Source organism: Carassius carassius, chromosome 38 (genome assembly GCF_963082965.1).
Source record: "Carassius carassius chromosome 38, fCarCar2.1, whole genome shotgun sequence".
NCBI lineage: Eukaryota > Metazoa > Chordata > Actinopteri > Cypriniformes > Cyprinidae > Carassius > Carassius carassius.
The window spans coordinates 16,949,979-16,968,255 of record NC_081792.1 but is presented as its reverse complement, the minus strand read 5'-3'; the positions used below and the strand labels follow the sequence as shown (position 1 = coordinate 16,968,255).

Sequence of the window (18,277 nt, the reverse complement as noted above, 5' to 3'; positions counted from 1 at the left end):
CCCTCAGGCAATCTAAGATGCAGATGACTTTGTTTCTTGATTGGTACAGATTTTTAAAAACTTTTTTTTGCATTACATCAGTTGCTCACCAATGGATCCTCTGCACTGAATGGGTGCCGTCAGAATGAGAGTCAAAACTGTTGATAAAAACGCCACAATAATCCACAAGAAATCCACACCACTCCAGTCCATCAATTAACACCAGCTAATGTTTTTATTAGGTGTTTGGACTCCCATTCTGTTGGCACCCATTCATTGCATCTCATTTTTGGCCAACATATTTCATTGCTCTTGCCCACACATTTGTCATTATCTAGGCCTATCTTCCCTTCAATGCTAGGCTGCTTATTAATTAATCATCATGGTTGTATACAGTATAGAGTTGTGCCAGTAGATGATAGTATTGTGTATTGACGATAGTCAGAGATTTCACCTCTGGCTGATGCCTTTGACGATAGCAAGATGATTATTATTATTTTTTTTTATTTTTTTTATTATTATCAGGCTAGTATAATTATCTAATTAGGGATTATTTGTTCCATCATATTTCTTTTTCCGTGTTTATGAATGCAATGGCCAATCAGAGTTTTGTTGTTCTGTGCATGCACTCGCTGACTGAATTCTTTTCTCTTGTGAATTCTCTCATTATAAACAACAAAGTGCCGATGTACGTACGATTTAACTATAAAAGATTTATTCATCCTACAGTGTAGACAGCTTCAAATATTATAACGGGAGTGTTTTTTTAAAAGTGTATAAACTCACACTAAACTGCAGTCAGTGATGATGTTCTTTGATAATGTAAATGTTATTTGCTTGATTTCTGTAGCTCCTGTTTGAATAACCATGGAAATGTAAGCATTATAATTATAATATTTCATGACATGACATTCATATAATGCTTGACTAAAAGGATACCACAAAGTTAATAGATTACACTAACATTAGGCTGCTTTAAGCCTTACCCTGGAGTTGGTTCAGGCTATGAATCTATTTAAGTAAATAATAACAATTAGCATGATAATATTGTGTATTGGCGATCTCATAGGCTGACAACAGGACAATATAACTATGGAGGATATCTCCCAACACTAGTACAATACAAACATACTGTAGTTGTTACAGTTAAGGTGGACAAGGCATTCACTGCAGAGGATCAACTGACCATTCACAAAGACCCACCCCCAGCCATGGCTCTCTCATGCCACACATCATGTTCTCATGGAGTGAAAAATACATCGCGGAGCAAAGAGTAACCGCAGTTCAGTTTAATCGGCATGTGAACCAATTTTCTTCCTTTTCCACTTTACTAGTTACTTGTTACAACAGGAAATTATATAAATAAACATAAGAAAATGTCAATACACAGTCAATACATAGCATTTTTCAAGTTCAAGTCTACCGACATTAATCTACTCTCCTGACTGGTTTGTTTGACGGTAAATGATGTGACAATGATGTGCTGTTTTTAAGTCACATGACATTTGAATGTATGTCCAAAACTCTTTTTCCCACTGTCTCCCTGTCACGGAAGACACCTCTCAAGGTTCTCCAGAAATTGCTCTATTAACCTTATTTCTAAACATCTCTTCTCAAGTAGGATTTTTTTATTTTTTATTTCTTTGTTAAGTAAATTAGATATTTTTATTCACAATTTAACTATGTCTGACATAGTTTTAACTGTAAATTGAGAAAATATCAATGTTTCCAAATGGCAAGATGTGCCACAGTTGAACTGCATTAATGGATTTCCCCATTTTGATTTTTTTATCCAACTATATTGTAATATAGTTGTACTGAAAATATAGAATACAGCAATATGAATACAGAAATATATTATACTAGGAAAGGCCAATAGGAAAAGTGCAGATTTAGCTCATGTGATGAGTGAGGATGACTTAGTCTTCAGTGAAGGTTAAATGATAGGGATCTACTTATTTTTGGTTTGCATGAGTTCCAACTATATAAATTATCATTTTCTAAAATAAATTTGCATTTAAATAGAATAGAAAATCTTAATTTTATAGAAAAAACTACTTTTTTATTTGTATGATTCAAGCTATTTCATTTAATAAAAACCTATTTGAAAAAAAAAAGGTTTCAAATACCACTAGATAGAGTACACAATTTTACAATTACAGAGACAGAGTCCTTGTGACAACTAGCCCCAGTCTCCCCTTGGCATAAGTGAAACTTCAGCTGCATATTGTTCTGACAGCGTTCAGAACCGTAGTCTTCACAGACTTCCAGTACTAGAGGGTCAAAGCATTCCAAATAGATTTGAGTGCCGCTTCTCTCATCTCTTTCTTCCCTCAGGAGTGAAAAGAAAGGAAGATGGAACTAAAATCACTTCCTACCGATTGTATCTCTCTTCCACAATCCCACTGATAACAAGACAAATTGATTTCATGAATCACTGCGGGACCAAGACACTTGTTAAGAGTCCTGGGTGAAAAAATAATAATAAAAAATCTGCCATGAAATATCTTGCACGACAAGCTTTTTATCAAGCCATCTATCCAATTTACCACACGGTTTCTCGCCAGAAGATGCCACAGGCTAATAAAGCGTAGAATTCATTTTACCAATTGCCACATGGATTGCTCAACGCTCCAGTTTCATCTGGTGAATAATTGCAAATGGGAGGGGAAGAGGCCAATATGCAGTTCTCTTACGAGAGCTCTCTCGTACTGCGTCTTAGCTAAGACGCTACGGCAAAAGTCTCTTTTCACAAAATACTGAAGCAAAAAATTATCCTTAATTTTGTATTTTTGTAAAGCGCATTTGCGCTTCGCGCCCTTCTTGTCACTTCCCGCCGAAACGGGTGTGGCCCAACCTATAAAAGGAGCTCGAAAAGGCTGACTCACCTGATTTTTCATCTCTTCAGCGAAGCTCACGCATCGCTGGATCACGAGGAAGCAAGCGCCGTCTGGAAGAGCATATCAGCAGGACGAGCCATCCTGAAGCCGCTGGCATCGCCGCCTTCCACTGCCGTTCCTGCTGCGTTATCCGGCGCCCATATCCTTTACATCCTTGTTCTGTTATATCCTGTGTGTGTGTTCGCCCTGCGACGCACATTCACAAAAGAGCTGCGTCTTTTTAAAGATGCCCTCGTGCGGCTCGTGCAGAGCCCCGCTCAGCGAAGGAGATCGTCACGACATCTGCGTCTCCTGTCTGGGTGAGGATCATGCAGCGCTCGCGCTCGCTGACGGCGGATGCCCTCATTGCGAGTTAATGCCTATGGTGACTCTGAGGACTCGCCTGGCATCCTTCTCGAAGCCTGCATCATCCGCTGCGCCGCAGCGCCGTAAGAGGCGAGCCTTGGCCTCGAGTGGTCTGCACCAGCGCCCCCTTCACGTTCCCGGCTGGATGGTAGCTATCTTCCGGATGAGTGCTCTTCCTCAAGCTCAAAGCACGACCCTTTTCTTCCTGAGCTTCACGAAGATTCTCCATTCTCCATTCTCCACACTGGACGGTGCTAAGAACAGAGGCTACCTGTCACTTCCGCCGGTGGAACAGGCTATAGCAGCGCACCTTTGCCCACCCTCTGCTGGACGGCGGACTAAGGCGGCGTTGCCATCCAAAGCCTGCCACATGACGTCATCGCTGCTCGCACGGATATTCTCTGCTGCTGGGCAGGCTGCGTCTGCGCTACACACCATGGCTACGCTACAGATTTTCCAGGGCGATCTTCTCCGCAAGCTGGATGAGATGGGACCTGAAGCGATCTGTCTCGCGGATCTGAGGAGTGCTTCGGATCTCTCCCTCCGCGCTACTAAGTCCGCTGCACAGGCCATGGGACGGGTTATGGCTTCCGCTACGGTGGCTGAGAGGCATTTGTGGCAGACGCTTTCTGACATCAAGGAGTCTGAGCGCACTGCGTTCCTTGACGCGCCGCTAACTCCTGCCGGCCTCTTCGGATCTTCCGTCAACGAGTTTGTGGAGAGATTCGCCGAGGACCAGAAAGCTTCGCAGGCGTTCAAGCACTTCTTGCCGAAGCGCTCCAGTTCTGCAGCTAGCCGCTCTAGACCGGCCCAACAGAGCTCTCAGTCACGCCCACCGCCTCCTGCTGCGTCATCGCGACAGCGTCAGCAACGCCGCTCGGGACCCCGTTCTCGCTCTTCAAGCCGTCGCCCCGCGCCGCGGGAGCCGCGGCAGAGGATTGCGGTGAAGCCAGAAGCCCCGAAAGCATCCTAGCACTGCTGGGAAAGTTCGAGTTCCGCTGCGGCCGAGCTCTCACCCAAGCGCGCCGCTGTTGCAGTTCCAAGAGTTGTGACTGCCTCAGTGTCTTCTGCAATGCGCAAGCCTGCACGAGTGCCCGCTTGCCTGCACACAAAAGCCGTTATCACGGCTACCCAGATGTTTCACAAAAAGAGTGTTTTTTCTGGTGTTCCGGCCACGGCCGATGGTGCTATAAATGTTGTGACGATGCCCACTCCTCAGTGCCCATCTCCACATGTAAGCACAGCCCTGCACACAGGGCCTGCGCCCATAATGTCGACTCAAGTCGGTCGCGCACACTGCATAGTAAGCGTGCCCACCCCTCAGTGCCCACAATTACTATGTCACACGCGTCATGTGGTTTCTGTAAAAACGAAACCCGTGCACGCTCGTCCGGCCACGGCCGATGGTGCTATAAATGCAGTGACGATGCCCACTACCCAGTGCCCATCTCCACATGTAAGCACAGCCCTGCACACAGGGCTAGCGCACATAAGATCGACACAGATCGGTCGAGCGCGCCGCATAGTAAACGTGCCCACTTCCCAGTGCCCACATACACTGTGTCACATACGGCGCGGGGCTTCTGTAAAAACAAGGCCCGTGCATGTACATTCTGCACAGGCAGACAGCGAGTTGAAAGTGGTAAATGTGCACACATACAGCCCACGGTTACTCGCAGATATATCGAGTCCCACGGGACCCGCTCAGCCTCCCCCTAGTAGGTTAAGCGCCGGAACGGGGTCGAGGAAGAGCGATCTGCCCGCTGTGATCAGCGCGCTCCCCGCCTCAGATGCGCAGCACACTCGAGCACCGCCGTTGCCCAGTCAACAGAGCGCGCTTCGCATCCAGCCCTTAGCCATTCATGCAGATGCATGGTCAGCGCTTCCAGGGGTTTCGGATTGGGTGCTAGGCATTATAAAGAGAGGCTACTCGCTACAGTTTTCTCGACGCCCACCGCGCTTTTCAGCGCGCGTCAAAACTACGGTCAAAACAGAAGTAGCACACATACTTCGGGCCGAAATATCAAAACTGTTGAGCAAAGAGGCTGTAGAGCCTGTGTCTCAAGCTCAAAGCGAGGGGGGGCTGTACAGCAGATACTTTCTGGTGCCCAAGAGAGACGGGGGTCTGAGGCCCATACTGGATCTAAGACAGCTGAACAAGGCATTGATGAAACGCAGTTTCAAAATGCTCACGACCAGGAAGCTCCTCGCGCAGATTCGCAGAGGGGACTGGTTCATGTCAATAGATCTGAAGGACGCGTATTTTCAAATACAGATAGCGTCAAACCACAGGCGATATTTGAGATTCGCCTTCGAGGGCCAGGCATACCAGTTTACAGTCCTGCCATTCGGCTTGTCCGTAGCTCCTCGTACGTTTACGCGGTGCATGGATGCAGCGCTCGCTCCTCTCAGACTCAGAGGCATACGAGTGCTGAATTATTTGGACGACTGGCTGGTTCTGGCCCGATCACGAGCGGAGCTCGTGGACCACAGGGCCGTTTTACTCGATCACCTCGAGAAGCTCGGCCTCAGTGTCAATTGGGCGAAGAGTTCGCTGAACCCGTCAGACGATCCTGTTTCTGGGTATAGTTCTGAACTCGTGTTCCATGACGGCGCGGCTGTCACCACAGCGCGCGATGGGCATTCAGCGCGCAGCGAGTTCTTTCCGCTGCGGCGTGACTGTGTCGCTCAAACACTGTCAAAAGATGCTGGGTCTCGTGGCCTCAGCATCTCCGGTTCTGCGGCTGGGCCTGCTCTGCATGCGCCCCCTGCAGTTCTGGCTGAAGGCTCGGGTGCCGCGCAGAGCGTTGGCGTCTGGCCGGCTGCATTTCAAGGTCGATCAGAGCTGTGTTGCGGCTCTAGCACCTTGGACAGCGAACGGCTGGTACCGATCAGGTGTAAGCCTGGGGACTTCCCCGAGTGTGAAAATGGTGTCGACGGACGCCTCCACTTCGGGATTGGGAGCGCTGCTCGAAGGCGGACCGTCCTTTGGCCTATGGTCAGAACGGGAAAAGCTCAATCATATCAACTGCCTGGAAATGCTGGCAGTGGAGAACGCGCTGACGTGCTTTTGTCCCCATATCAAGGATCACCACGTCGTAGTCCGTTTGGACAACATGTCCGTGGTGTCCTACATAAATCGCCAGGGCGGTCTCGGGTCCCGAAACCTGTGCAGGCTGACGGAACGCCTCCTGGTTTGGGCTCAGCGCAACGTGCGCTCGCTGAGAGCAGTGCATGTGCCTGGACTGCAGAATCTGGGTCCAGACAGGCTGTCCAGAGGCAATGTTCCTACGGGTGAATGGTCTCTACACCCGCAAACAGTCCGGCTGTTGTGGGAGAGATTTGGCATGGCGGAGGTGGACCTCTTTGCGTCCCACGAAAACGCTCACTGCCCCGCGTTCTTTTCCAAGAACGAAAGCGCGCTGTCACGGAGATGGCCGTGCTGCACGCTTTATGGGTTCCCTCCCGCAGGTGATAGAACGGGTGAGAGAAACGAGATGTTCAATACTGCTTGTAGCACCTCTTTGGAAGAACCAACCATGGTTCCCAGATTTGATGCAGTTAGCAGATGTCGCCCCGTGGCCGGTACCATTGAGGAGGGACCTCCTCTCGCAGGCCAGGTGCTCGATTTGGCACCCTCAACCGGGGTTGTGGTCCCTCCATGTGTGGGCGCTCAACGGTTACCCGCTGATCTCGCAGTGGGAGTGCTAAATACCATCACTCAGGCTAGAGCTCCGTCGACACAACGTCTGTATGCCTCGAAGTGGTCGGTGTTCTCCAGCTGGTGCACAGCTCGAGGTTATTCACCCCTTAGTTGTGAGGTGACGGAGGTCCTCTCCTTCCTACAGGAGCTGTTGGATAAGGGCAGAGCCCCATCCACGCTCAAAGTTTATGTGGCGGCCATCGCGGCGTTTTCTGAAACGGCGTCCGGTCAGTCAATAGGAAGGAACGATTTAGTCATCCGGTTCCTCAGAGGAGCTAGGAGGCTGAATCCTCCCAGACCTCTGTCAGTCCCTATGTGGGACCTCGCGGCGGTTTTGGAGGCCTTGAAGGGTCCCCCTTTTGAGCCTATCCAATTGGTTAGCCTTCAGCATCTGTCGTTCAAGACAGTATTCTTGTTGGCTCTCGCTTCTGTGAAGTATGTGGGTGATTTGCACGGGCTCTCGGTGAGCCAGTCGTGCTTGGAGTTTGGGCCCAATGACTCAAGGGTCACACTCAAACCTAGGCACGGTTATGTGCCGAAATCCCTCAACACGCCGTTTCGGGCTCAGGTTATTGCCCTGTCTGCCCTGCCGGTGTCAGGGGAGGATGGAGACTCGAGTCTTCTTTGCCCTGTCAGGGTTTTAAGAGCTTATGTGTCTCGCTCTGCTGCCTTTTGGCAGACGGAGCAGCTGTTTGTCTCGTTCAGTGGACGTTCCAAGGGAATGGCTGTTTTGAGACAGACTCTATCCAGATGGATAGTTGACGCCATAGCGTTAGCTTACGCTTCCAGGGGCCTTCAGTGCCCGTTGGGCGTCAGAGCACACTCCACAAGAGGCGTCGCCTCGTCGTGGGCGTGGTCTACTGGGATCTCCTTGCAGGATATATGTATGGCGGCAGGTTGGGCCTCGCCGTCTACATTTATCAGGTTCTATAACCTGGAGGTCCCCGCCTTGCAAGCAAGGCTGTTGTCGGTATAGTCGTATTAAGGCCCTGAGGGGAATTCTGAGTTCACGAGCGCTCTGCCGACTGTTATATGGGCAGTATTGAGTAAGACCCGCATTGCCACATTGGTCAGGCCTTGCCTCGGCTGTGTGATGTCATATTGCCGCATCTAGGGATGCTGCTAGATATAGGACGGAGGGTTTTTTCCCTTTTTCTGTCCTGGACTCTCTGTGAGTCCCTCAGGTGACTGTGCACTGTAAATCCTGGGCGTTGCTTCAGGTTTATTGGTGTGTGATCCCTGCACGCACGGCGTTTTACATTGGGTTCCCGTAGCGTCTTAGCTAAGACGCAGTACGAGAGAGCTCTCGTAAGAGAACGTACTCGGTTACTAAACGTAACCTCAGTTCTCTCTAGAAGAGCGAACGAGTACTGCGTTCTCTGCCGTCCGTACGATTCACTCTGGTTCGCTTCGGCGATGAAATAAATCAGGTGAGTTAGCCTTTTCGAGCTCCTTTTATAGGTTGGGCCACACCCGTTTCGGCGGGAAGTGGCAAGAAGGGCGCGAAGTGCCCTTATTGGTCTGATATTGCATCAGCCTGCACTCGATAGGCTGTGCAGTTGCCGCAGAACAAGCCAATGAGCGAACGAGCCGTCTCGCCTATGGCTGTGTACTGCTGCAAATGCGCTTTACAAAAATACAAAATTAAGGATAATTTTTTGCGTCAGTATTTCGTGAAAAGAGACTTTTCCCGTAGCGTCTTAGCTAAGACGCAGTACTCGTTCGCTCTTCTAGAGAGAACCGAGGTTACGTTTAGTAACCGAGTACGTTTTCAGAATAAGCACCAAACCAAATGAAAACACATAAAAGCATGCTGCCTACTTTAACAAGTTCTGCTCAAAACGTAAAAACATAGTGCATCATACTGGGAGAATTATAAAGTTTTACTCTGTCAGTTCTCTTGAAGATGTGTAGAAAAATTTAATCAAGAATCGGAGTGGTTTTGCTATTTGGCAACTGTCATAAATGGTCTGAATACACTAATTGCATCCTGTTGTTGATGGACCCCCCCCCCCCCTATTCCTTACTAAGCATAAACAAAAACATTTGCCAGGAAAAAACACACTTGTGACAAAAATAGAGATGGATGTTCCTGTGAAGCAACAACGGCAGTCAATGTTTTTGTCAATTAGGCTAATTTGCTTTAATGGAATAAGGTAATTATTGTCATTGAAGACTTTTTGTCACTCCATAACTGCCTCTGACATACAGATGGTAAACCTGTGGATCAAGGGACAAAGGTTAAACCTTGAGTGTTTGCATAAGAAAAACACTGGATTCACAGGCGTTGCCCTGCATGATATTGTTTTATCATGGGATGGGATATTGGCATGGGAATACAAGAATGGTCAGTTTCAAAGTGTGTTGTTCAAAAACAACAAGTCCTAAGAAGATGCCAAACCAGAATTCTCTCTTACTCTCTCTGTCTTGGTCTCTTTCTTGTTTTCATAATGACAGACAGGGTTGTATAGACATGTGCCAACTAGTCTCAGCTTCACATGAAAAGCATGTGAAAATAAAACCATTTACTGATCTCCTCATGCATGCTAAACATAAAAAGCATCTGATAGTTTGACTATGCACCAATCTGCCTTATGAACTTCCAGTTTATATTTATGTGATGATCGTGTGATGACCGTCATCTGACCACCAATTAGAACACAGTGCATTTACTGAACATTTTGTCCACATCAATAGAGCTTCTTTTAAAAACCCTGAAGGTTGAGCAATCCATGTGTATTTTGTGGTAAAACTTGTGAGAAGAAGGTGCATAATAACAGTAGGAACGGTTTGTCAGCCACCGATATGTGAATGCAGATACGACAACTAGATTACAAACATGTTTACATTGGTCTTTTTTAAATGTGCATGTGGACAACATGCAGATACAGATTACATTTTAATGGCAAGTGTTGATGAATGATTCAATGACTCACTCATGAAACAAATTTTGTTTGTGAATGAATCAGCTATTTTGAAAAATCCCCACCGATAACACAGACTGACAGCCTGTTCATATTTGCCTAATGTATACTGTGGCAAGTTTAATCCAATAAAAAAGACCTTCTTCTGTCCAAATAAGAGGTTATTGGAATAGCAGTTCAAAATAAGCTAAAATGTGGCCATGTGAAGAACACAAATCCAGTACGATATTCAATTACAATTTCTCATACAAGACAGAAGCTTTAACTGCAGCCCACATAAATAAAGAAAACAACAAAAATCAATAATCAATTGACGTTTCAGACGGCAGCTTTATTGAAACTGCAATTCAGATTTTGGAATGTCGAGGTCTAATGTGTAAGAGGATATGTGGGAGAGATATTGACCAAGAAACAAGAATAAGAGAAAGAAAAAGAATGCCGAAAAACTAGAAGATTATATCTGTGAGTGTGTGCGTGTGTGTATGCGGATGAGTATGTTACAGATAGTGGCTAGAAAGATAGATAGACAGACAAACAGAATGATAGATAGATAGGCAGAATGATAAATCGAATGAGGAATATACAGATAAAAGAAAAAATATATATATAGCCAGGAGCAATGTATGACGGTGGGGATTGAGTGGCTGTGAGGTCTTTCCTCTCCATGTGCAGGCCTACAGCACAGGTTAAGATAGTTCAGGAGAGCTGCAGTGTTTGATGTTCTCCGCAGGCTCCCCTGAAGGTCACTCAATCCTGCAGTCACAAACAGAACAACATCACAAACTCAGGAGTTTTCCCAACATGCACTCTGCCTTACTGGGTGGTGTGTGGACACAAAGAGGTGTGCTGGGGTGATCTGGAGCTGAAGATGAAACCTTCTCATAAATCAGCTGTAAGTGGAAAAACAACTCCTGCAATATGAATAGGATTTTGAGGGACGAGTGCACCAAAACTGGAGTTCTGTGGTTTTTACTTGATGTCTGTAAGCTTTAGGTTCATCAGTATGCTAGTGTACACCTAAACCGTGCCTTGCAAATTCATACTCCCTCTCTCTCTCTTCTGGGGTGAAATTAATCAAAAATATAGATAGCGCATCTTGTAGTACACATAATTTTGTCTAATAAAATGCTCTTTGGAATAAGAAGATCCAAAGAGTACCACTGCCTCTGACTTGTGTTTTAGCAGATATACTGTATCTCTAGCATCTATCTATGTTTTTGTTCTCATAATTATGAATTTGACACTAAAGGAGTTCATTTATTTTGAGGTATATTGACTGCTTTTGTTCATGGTACAAGCTATTAAGTGTGAATTTTCCAGGCTATGATTTACACTAATGTTAAGTGATAAGCCCTTCAAATGTCCTGTTCCTTTTTCAATTAGAAATATGCAAACACAATACAGGTTGGCTGTCAATAACAAATAACATTAAACCACATTAGTCTCTCTCTCTCTCTCTCTCTCTCTCTCTCTCTCTCTCTCTCTCTCTCTCTCGTTGAAACAATTATTACAGTTATTCAACAAAGATGCATTAAATTGACCAAAATGTAACGAAAGATTTTTATTTCAAACAAATGTTGTTCTTTTGAACATTTTATTTTTCAAAGAATGTAGCAAATGTAGTAAAATGTAGCAATGTTTAAAAAATAAATAAATAAATAAATTAAGCAGCACAACAGTTTTCAACATTGATAATATAAAATGTTCCCCACAGAAAAAAACCCCCGAAAAAAATATAAGGGTACTGAATAACCTGAGGGTATAAACAATGTCAGAATTTTTATTTCCAGGTGAACTATCCCTTTTAAATGTTTCCTACATAAATGGTGGCTGTGGGAAAAAAGGGTATTGTGTTAATGTCTTTGCAGGAATAAAAGATAGTCCTTCCCATTATCCCATGACTGGTGAGGTCCCCCTGCAGCACCACTGCAGGTAGTACTGGGAAAAAGGGGCATGACATTCACAAAGACATCCACACACTCGCAACTGCACAATGCAGATATGTGTATGGGCATAAACACACATACACGTGGCAAGGTCTTCAGGTCTGGTATTGGAGGGCTGCATTGTTCCACTTGACTGACGGAGGAATAATGTATGGCAGCACAGAACTCTCTGTACGACCAGCAGACCCGCACAACACAAAGACGGGGGACAGTGAGGGCACCAAACAGTTATCCTCACACACAAGCACCAACCCAGACACACACGCACATGGGTCGCCCCTGACCCAGACATTCTGTCACTTTTGACAATGGTGGTTATGCTTGATGAAGCGAAGTGGGTTATAACACTCAGTGACGCTCTGCACAGTCTCCTAATGTTGAAAAATGTACTACGTATGAGTAATATGATATTGGCAGATGTGACTGTCATATTATCTGCTCAGGATGTTCAGTAACCATTTTAATCCATTGTTTCACGACTTTCCCTTCGGAATAACAAGTTATAAGTTAAATAATAAGTTGTAACATGTATTTACAGGTCTGGAGTGTCAGGGGTAGTTTGTGTTCGGAAAACAAGCTACAGCAGAAAGATCGGACTTCATTCTGGCTAAAATATTATTAAAATGTTTGGGGTCAGTATGATTTTATTATAATATTTTAATAATACTTTTATGCAGCATAGGTGCATTAAATCATTTAAAAGTGGCAGTGAAGGGGTTTATATTAATAACTTTACAAAATAGTTTAATTTCAAATAAATGCTGTTATTATTCAGAAGTTTGTGGTCAGTCATTTTTAATCAAAAATACATATATATTTAGCAAGGATGCATGAAATCAATCAAAAGTGACAGTAGAGACATTTACAATATTATAAAAGATTTTCATTTAATATAAATGCTGTTATTTTGAGCTTTTTTTTCATCAAAGACCCCCCCCCCCACCCCCTTCTTCACTGGCTTGTAATGGTGTACTTTTTTTCTGCATGTGAATAATATGAGATTTACAGATGTTAATGTCATATTATGTGCTTAGGACATGTTGAGTAAACATTTTCATACATCCGCTTTCACAACTTTCTCTTTGGAATGACAAAATCTAACAAGTTGTGATGTGAATTTATAGGTCTTGAGTTTGAAGGGTAGTGTGTGTTAGGAAAACAAGCTACAGCAGAGAGACCGGACAGGCTTCAAGTCCTCCTCACAAAACACTTGCCTGGACTGCTAATTAGTGTGAATGAACCAAAACACTTGTTTTTTTCTTCTGCACACAGCACTTTTTTGTGTGATGCTGCTAGGTGCCTGAGATACAAATATGGTGTAAAAAAACATCTATCTGCCCTGTATTATTTGTTTCTCTCTGAAAATGATCTTGAAAGCCATCTTTTACTCTTCTTTACTCTTGATCAGTGAGGTCCTGCAATTCCAAGGAGAACTTAATCGCTAGGTCTTGACACTTTGAACACAAATCAGAGGATAAAAACTTTCAAGTGAGTTCACAACCACAAACTGAACCACCTGTTCTGAGCCCTGCAGGCCAATGGCCTGGAGTACAACTAATAGTTATTTTTCTCCCTCTAGCAAATACTGTACCGCTTGTTCTCCTTTGGGCAGTTTTGCACTCGACGAAGAACAGCCATCCTCAGCTTCCCTGTTGCCATGTGGCAGTATATTTTGAGTATGCAGTTTAATTAGCCTAGTTTCTGGAGGTTTTAAATGTGTAGTGTTATTTTGAAGCAGCATAAACTTCAAAAGCACATATATAAAGCCTCTACAAGGATAAAGACATTATTACAAACTTATTATTATTATTATTACAAAGGCAATCAAATGCTAGCAGTATACATGCATTAAAACACTCCCACTGTGTAAAACCAAACAAACTCTGCACACCAATCAACACATTTGCTCTACTGATATAAGGTGTTTATAAGCAATATGGGGTAATACTTTCTATGAAGCCCGTATTTATAATACATTATTAAGGTATTCTTAAGGCATTATAATTAATGCATAATGCATTATAAAAAACCTTATAATATGTTGTATAATCTCATGAATATTCATAAGAACAGTTATTATATATTATAATATTTACTTAATTGTGGTTATAGCTTTTAAGAGTGTGATGATTTATAACACAATGAGCACATTGCATCCTTTTACAATGGTGTGACGAGTGGGGCGGGGCCGAGAGCCGTGGGAACAGGAGCGAGGCCGGTGGAGTGATTGGAAATGAGCGACACCTGCTCGACCCACCAGTCTCGAGTCCCACAGATTAGATAGAAGGATATAAAACAGGAGCGACGACAGTGACGGACGAGAGAGGACCAGGCCTGGGTTTTAGTTGTGTTTGGTTTTTATTTGTGCGCATCAGTCGCCCGTGTGGGGCTGATGCGCTGTTTTGTCTTTATTTTTGTCAACAAAATATTATTTGATTGTCTGCCGGTTCCCGCCTCCTTCTTCCCGATGAATATGAAGTTTGTACATCGTTACAGTGATGCCGAAGCCCGGGAGAAGTAGGGAAGCACTGGTGAAGATCCCTCGCCGCTGTGGTGAATCCGCGGTGCTATCGAGCAGGCGAGGAAGTGTGCCGCCATGGAAGCTCGAGGCGGTGGGCTGCCGGGTATAAGAATACCCTTATAATTTTTTATAAATACGGGCTTCATAGAAAGTGTTACCCAATATGGTGCTTATTTGGTGGTCAAAGTTAAAATTATTTGCAAAAGAGTCATATGATAGTCTCATCAAGTTTATTCATTTTAATCCCTTATTTATTATATATTTTTAAATAATATTAAACAAAAATAACCACAATAAAACTTAAAAGAAATTATATTTTGTGGCATTTTTCCAGAAAAAAAAAGACCTGTTTAAAATAGCTGTTTTAAAGGAACGAGTGTCGATCTGCTCCTAGAGGGGAGAATCTGGACACTGCAGACCTCTTTTCCTTCTCTTATCTCAGATTTGGAGGCTCATAGTATAGAAGGATGTGGTTTAGGCCCCAGGAAAATAGAATGGGCACGAGATAAAGAAGTTGTGCGGAAGCCCCGAGAAGTGGAAACAATGAAAAAAGAATGGGAAGCGTACAGCAGTCGGAGGTGTCAAAGTGATTAATACACCTCATTGGCATGAAAGAAAGGCGTGTATTTCTTAAAAACACATTAGTCACACAGACATCCTATTGGGTGCATTCTTTTTAATTGGTTCTTTATAATAAACTGGCTGAACTCATTTCACAGACTGGACTGAATTAAACCCAAGTTATCAGTTGAAACTGAATCAGCTGAACTGACTGAAATGCTTGGAAGGATTACAGAGTTAATCGCTCATTCAAATCCAACTCAAAATTAACCAAAAACCTTTGAATGGGCCGATCCCAAACATCTTGAGCCATTCATTCAAATTTAGAGAGAAAAAAAAAAAAACAGTTGCTAGGGTGATTCATGCTCGATTTGCCTTTAAACTGCATACATTTAGCTTATAATGTGCATTGTTAATGGCTACTATTTTCTTATTTGTTAATTATTTGTCTGCATGTTGGCACTACAACTGCAAAAGAATAATGTTCACAACGCTAAGCTATAAACCTATTTTTATTCTAAAGTGAGACAAAAACAGTGCACAGACAAAATGTAATTGGTGTGGCAATAACAAATGCAGCAGGGAAACAATTTACATTAATTACAACAAATCTAATCTACACAACAGGAATTAAAACATGATAAACCACACTATTTAACTAAATAACTATTTAAGTAGAAAACAGGTGTGTATACAAAAGACGTGGGAATACTTTTCAGGGATAACTAAAATCGCCAAATAATTTTATTTTTTAAACCGAATGAATAATAAATGACTAATGAAAATTCCATTAGTCATGACCAAATGTTTTCAAACAGACAAGGAAATGTTTAGAAAAAGTGTAATAATGTAAATAATAATATCTATCTATCTATCTATCTATCTATCTATCTATCTATCTATCTATCTATCTATCTATCTATACTAATCTATAAATTCACAATATAAATGTCATGGGCTTCACTCCACACTAGAATACCATCAAGTGTCCATATCACATATCAAATTTGTGTGACACATTTTTTATTTTTTTTTGGTGTCTTTCCAGGCTTTTGTCCCGGCTTGTTTTAAGGAAGTACAGACACCAACCTTGAGGCTTTTCTGGGTGTTTGTTTAGGTATGACGCGAGGACACACTCAAGCCTGAAGCTACAGTTGTGATGGTAATGAATGTGATAGGAAGCAAAAGCAGTGTGAACATATATTTATTGACGACAAATACGGTGAACACAAACTCCGTGAAGACAATGATGAACTCCGTGGGTGATGATGTTATCTCTCGGCTGGGTGGCGCAGTGGCTTGATGGCTGGTGATGACGTGGCGTGAATCTCCCGTGATGAATACAATCCCGTGACGATCAACGGCGAAATAAACAATCCAACACGAACAAGACCAAGACAACCCAACAAGACAGTCCAACATCCGGAACAACTATCAGACAAGGAAGGAGAGAATGAGGTGAGTATATGTAGCTGACGGTAATGTGAGACACCTGGTGCGGGGACTGATTAGCAGCTGATTCCAATGAGCATGATGTAACCACATGAAAGACACCAAATCACAGGACCTGAGAACACAGCCGATCCATGCACCGTGACAGTACCCCCTCTCTTAGGAACGTCCCCTGACGTTCCCAGCCTCCTGTACCTGTTGATTGAAATCATCAATAAGAGAGTGATCCAATATATCTCTAGCAGGAACCCAACTTCTCTCCTCCGGACCGTAACCTTCCCAGTCCACCAAGTACTGGAATCCGCGTCCCCTCCGTCTAGAGTCCAGAATACGATTGACCGAATAGGTTGGTTCCCCGTCTACGAGCCGCAGCGGTGGGGGAACCGGGGCAGGCGGATTAATACGAGCAAAAAATACAGGTTTAATTTTTGATACATGGAACACGGGATGAATCCTCCTGTACGCTGGAGGAAGATTGAGGCGGACTGCCACCGGACTAATGATCTTGGTGACAGAAAACGGGCCAATAAATTTGGGAGCAAGTTTATTAGCAACGGATCGGAGAGGAATGTTCTTGGTAGAAAGCCACACTTTGGAACCAACGACGTATACGGGAGGCCTCGACCGGTGGCGATCGGCTTTGGCCTTGGTGCGCGCTCCCACCTGGACCAGAGTCTCACGGGCTCTGGTCCATGTGCGACGGCACCTCTGGACGAAGGCGTGAGCGGAAGGGACCGCGACTTCGGATTCCAGACTGGGAAAAATAGGTGGCTGGTACCCTATACTACATTCAAATGGGGACAGGCCCGTGGCAGACACTGGTAAGGAATTGTGTGCGTACTCCACCATCGACAGCTGCTGACACCAGGAGGAAGGATTTCGAGCGACCATACATCGTAGTGTTCTCTCCAAATCTTGGTTGGCTCTCTCAGTTTGCCCATTGCTTTGAGGATGGAACCCCGGAGAGAGACTAACAGTGGCCCCCAGAAGTTTACAAAACTCTCGCCAAAATTTGGACACAAACTGGGGTCCTCTGTCAGAGACCACGTCTATCGGGAGGCCATGTAACCGAAAGACGTGATCAATGACTGTTACCGCTGTCTCCTTGGCTGAAGGTAATTTGGGCAAGGGGATGAAATGAACCGCCTTCGAGAACCGGTCCACCACGGTCAAAACTACCGTGTTACCCAAAGAGGGTGGGAGGGCGGTGACAAAATCTAGCGCAATGTGGGACCAGGGTCTCGAAGGGATTGGCAGCGGTTGTAGGAGCCCATCTGGGGGTCTGTTAGAAGTCTTACCAGTGGCACAAACTGAGCAAGCCAAAACAAAACTGCGAACATCACGAGCCATGAGTGGCCACCAAAATCTTTGCTTGACCAAATGTAAGGTGCGACTTACCCCTGGATGACATGCCACATTGGAACAATGACCCCATTGGATAACTTCGGACCGAAGACTTTCTGGCACAAACAAACGGTTAGGTGGGCAACCGGCCGGAGGCGTTACCCCATGTAAGGCTGTCTTTACCTTCGATTCGACCCCCCAACTGAGAGTAGAAACAATAAGTGTCTCAGAAAAAATACTCTCGGGAGTGGACGGGCGATCGAAGCGGTCAAAAATTCGAGATAAAGAATCGGGTTTGATGTTTTTGGAACCCGGGCGGTACGAAAAGTGTAAAATCAAAACGTCCGAAAAAAAGTGCCCACCTAGCCTGCCTAGAGTTTAGTCTTTTGGCAGTTCTGATGTATTCTAGATTCTTATGATCGGTCCAAACCATGAAGGGTACCCCTGACCCCTCCAACCAATGACGCCATTCCTCCAATGCCGGCTTGACTGCCAACAGCTCTCTGTTACCAATATCGTAATTTGACTCTGCTGGCGACAAACGATGAGAGAAAAACGCGCAGGGATGCATCTTGTCGTCCGAGGGTGAGCGCTGTGAAAGC

General features: G+C 44.6%; 1 protein-coding gene across 1 annotated transcript in view; it reads right to left on the bottom strand.

Annotated features, from left to right (window-relative positions):
• The window catches only part of LOC132119440 (cadherin-4-like), a 289,550-nt gene that overhangs the window by 89,236 nt on the left and 182,037 nt on the right, over positions 1-18,277 (bottom strand). The window lies entirely within an intron of this gene.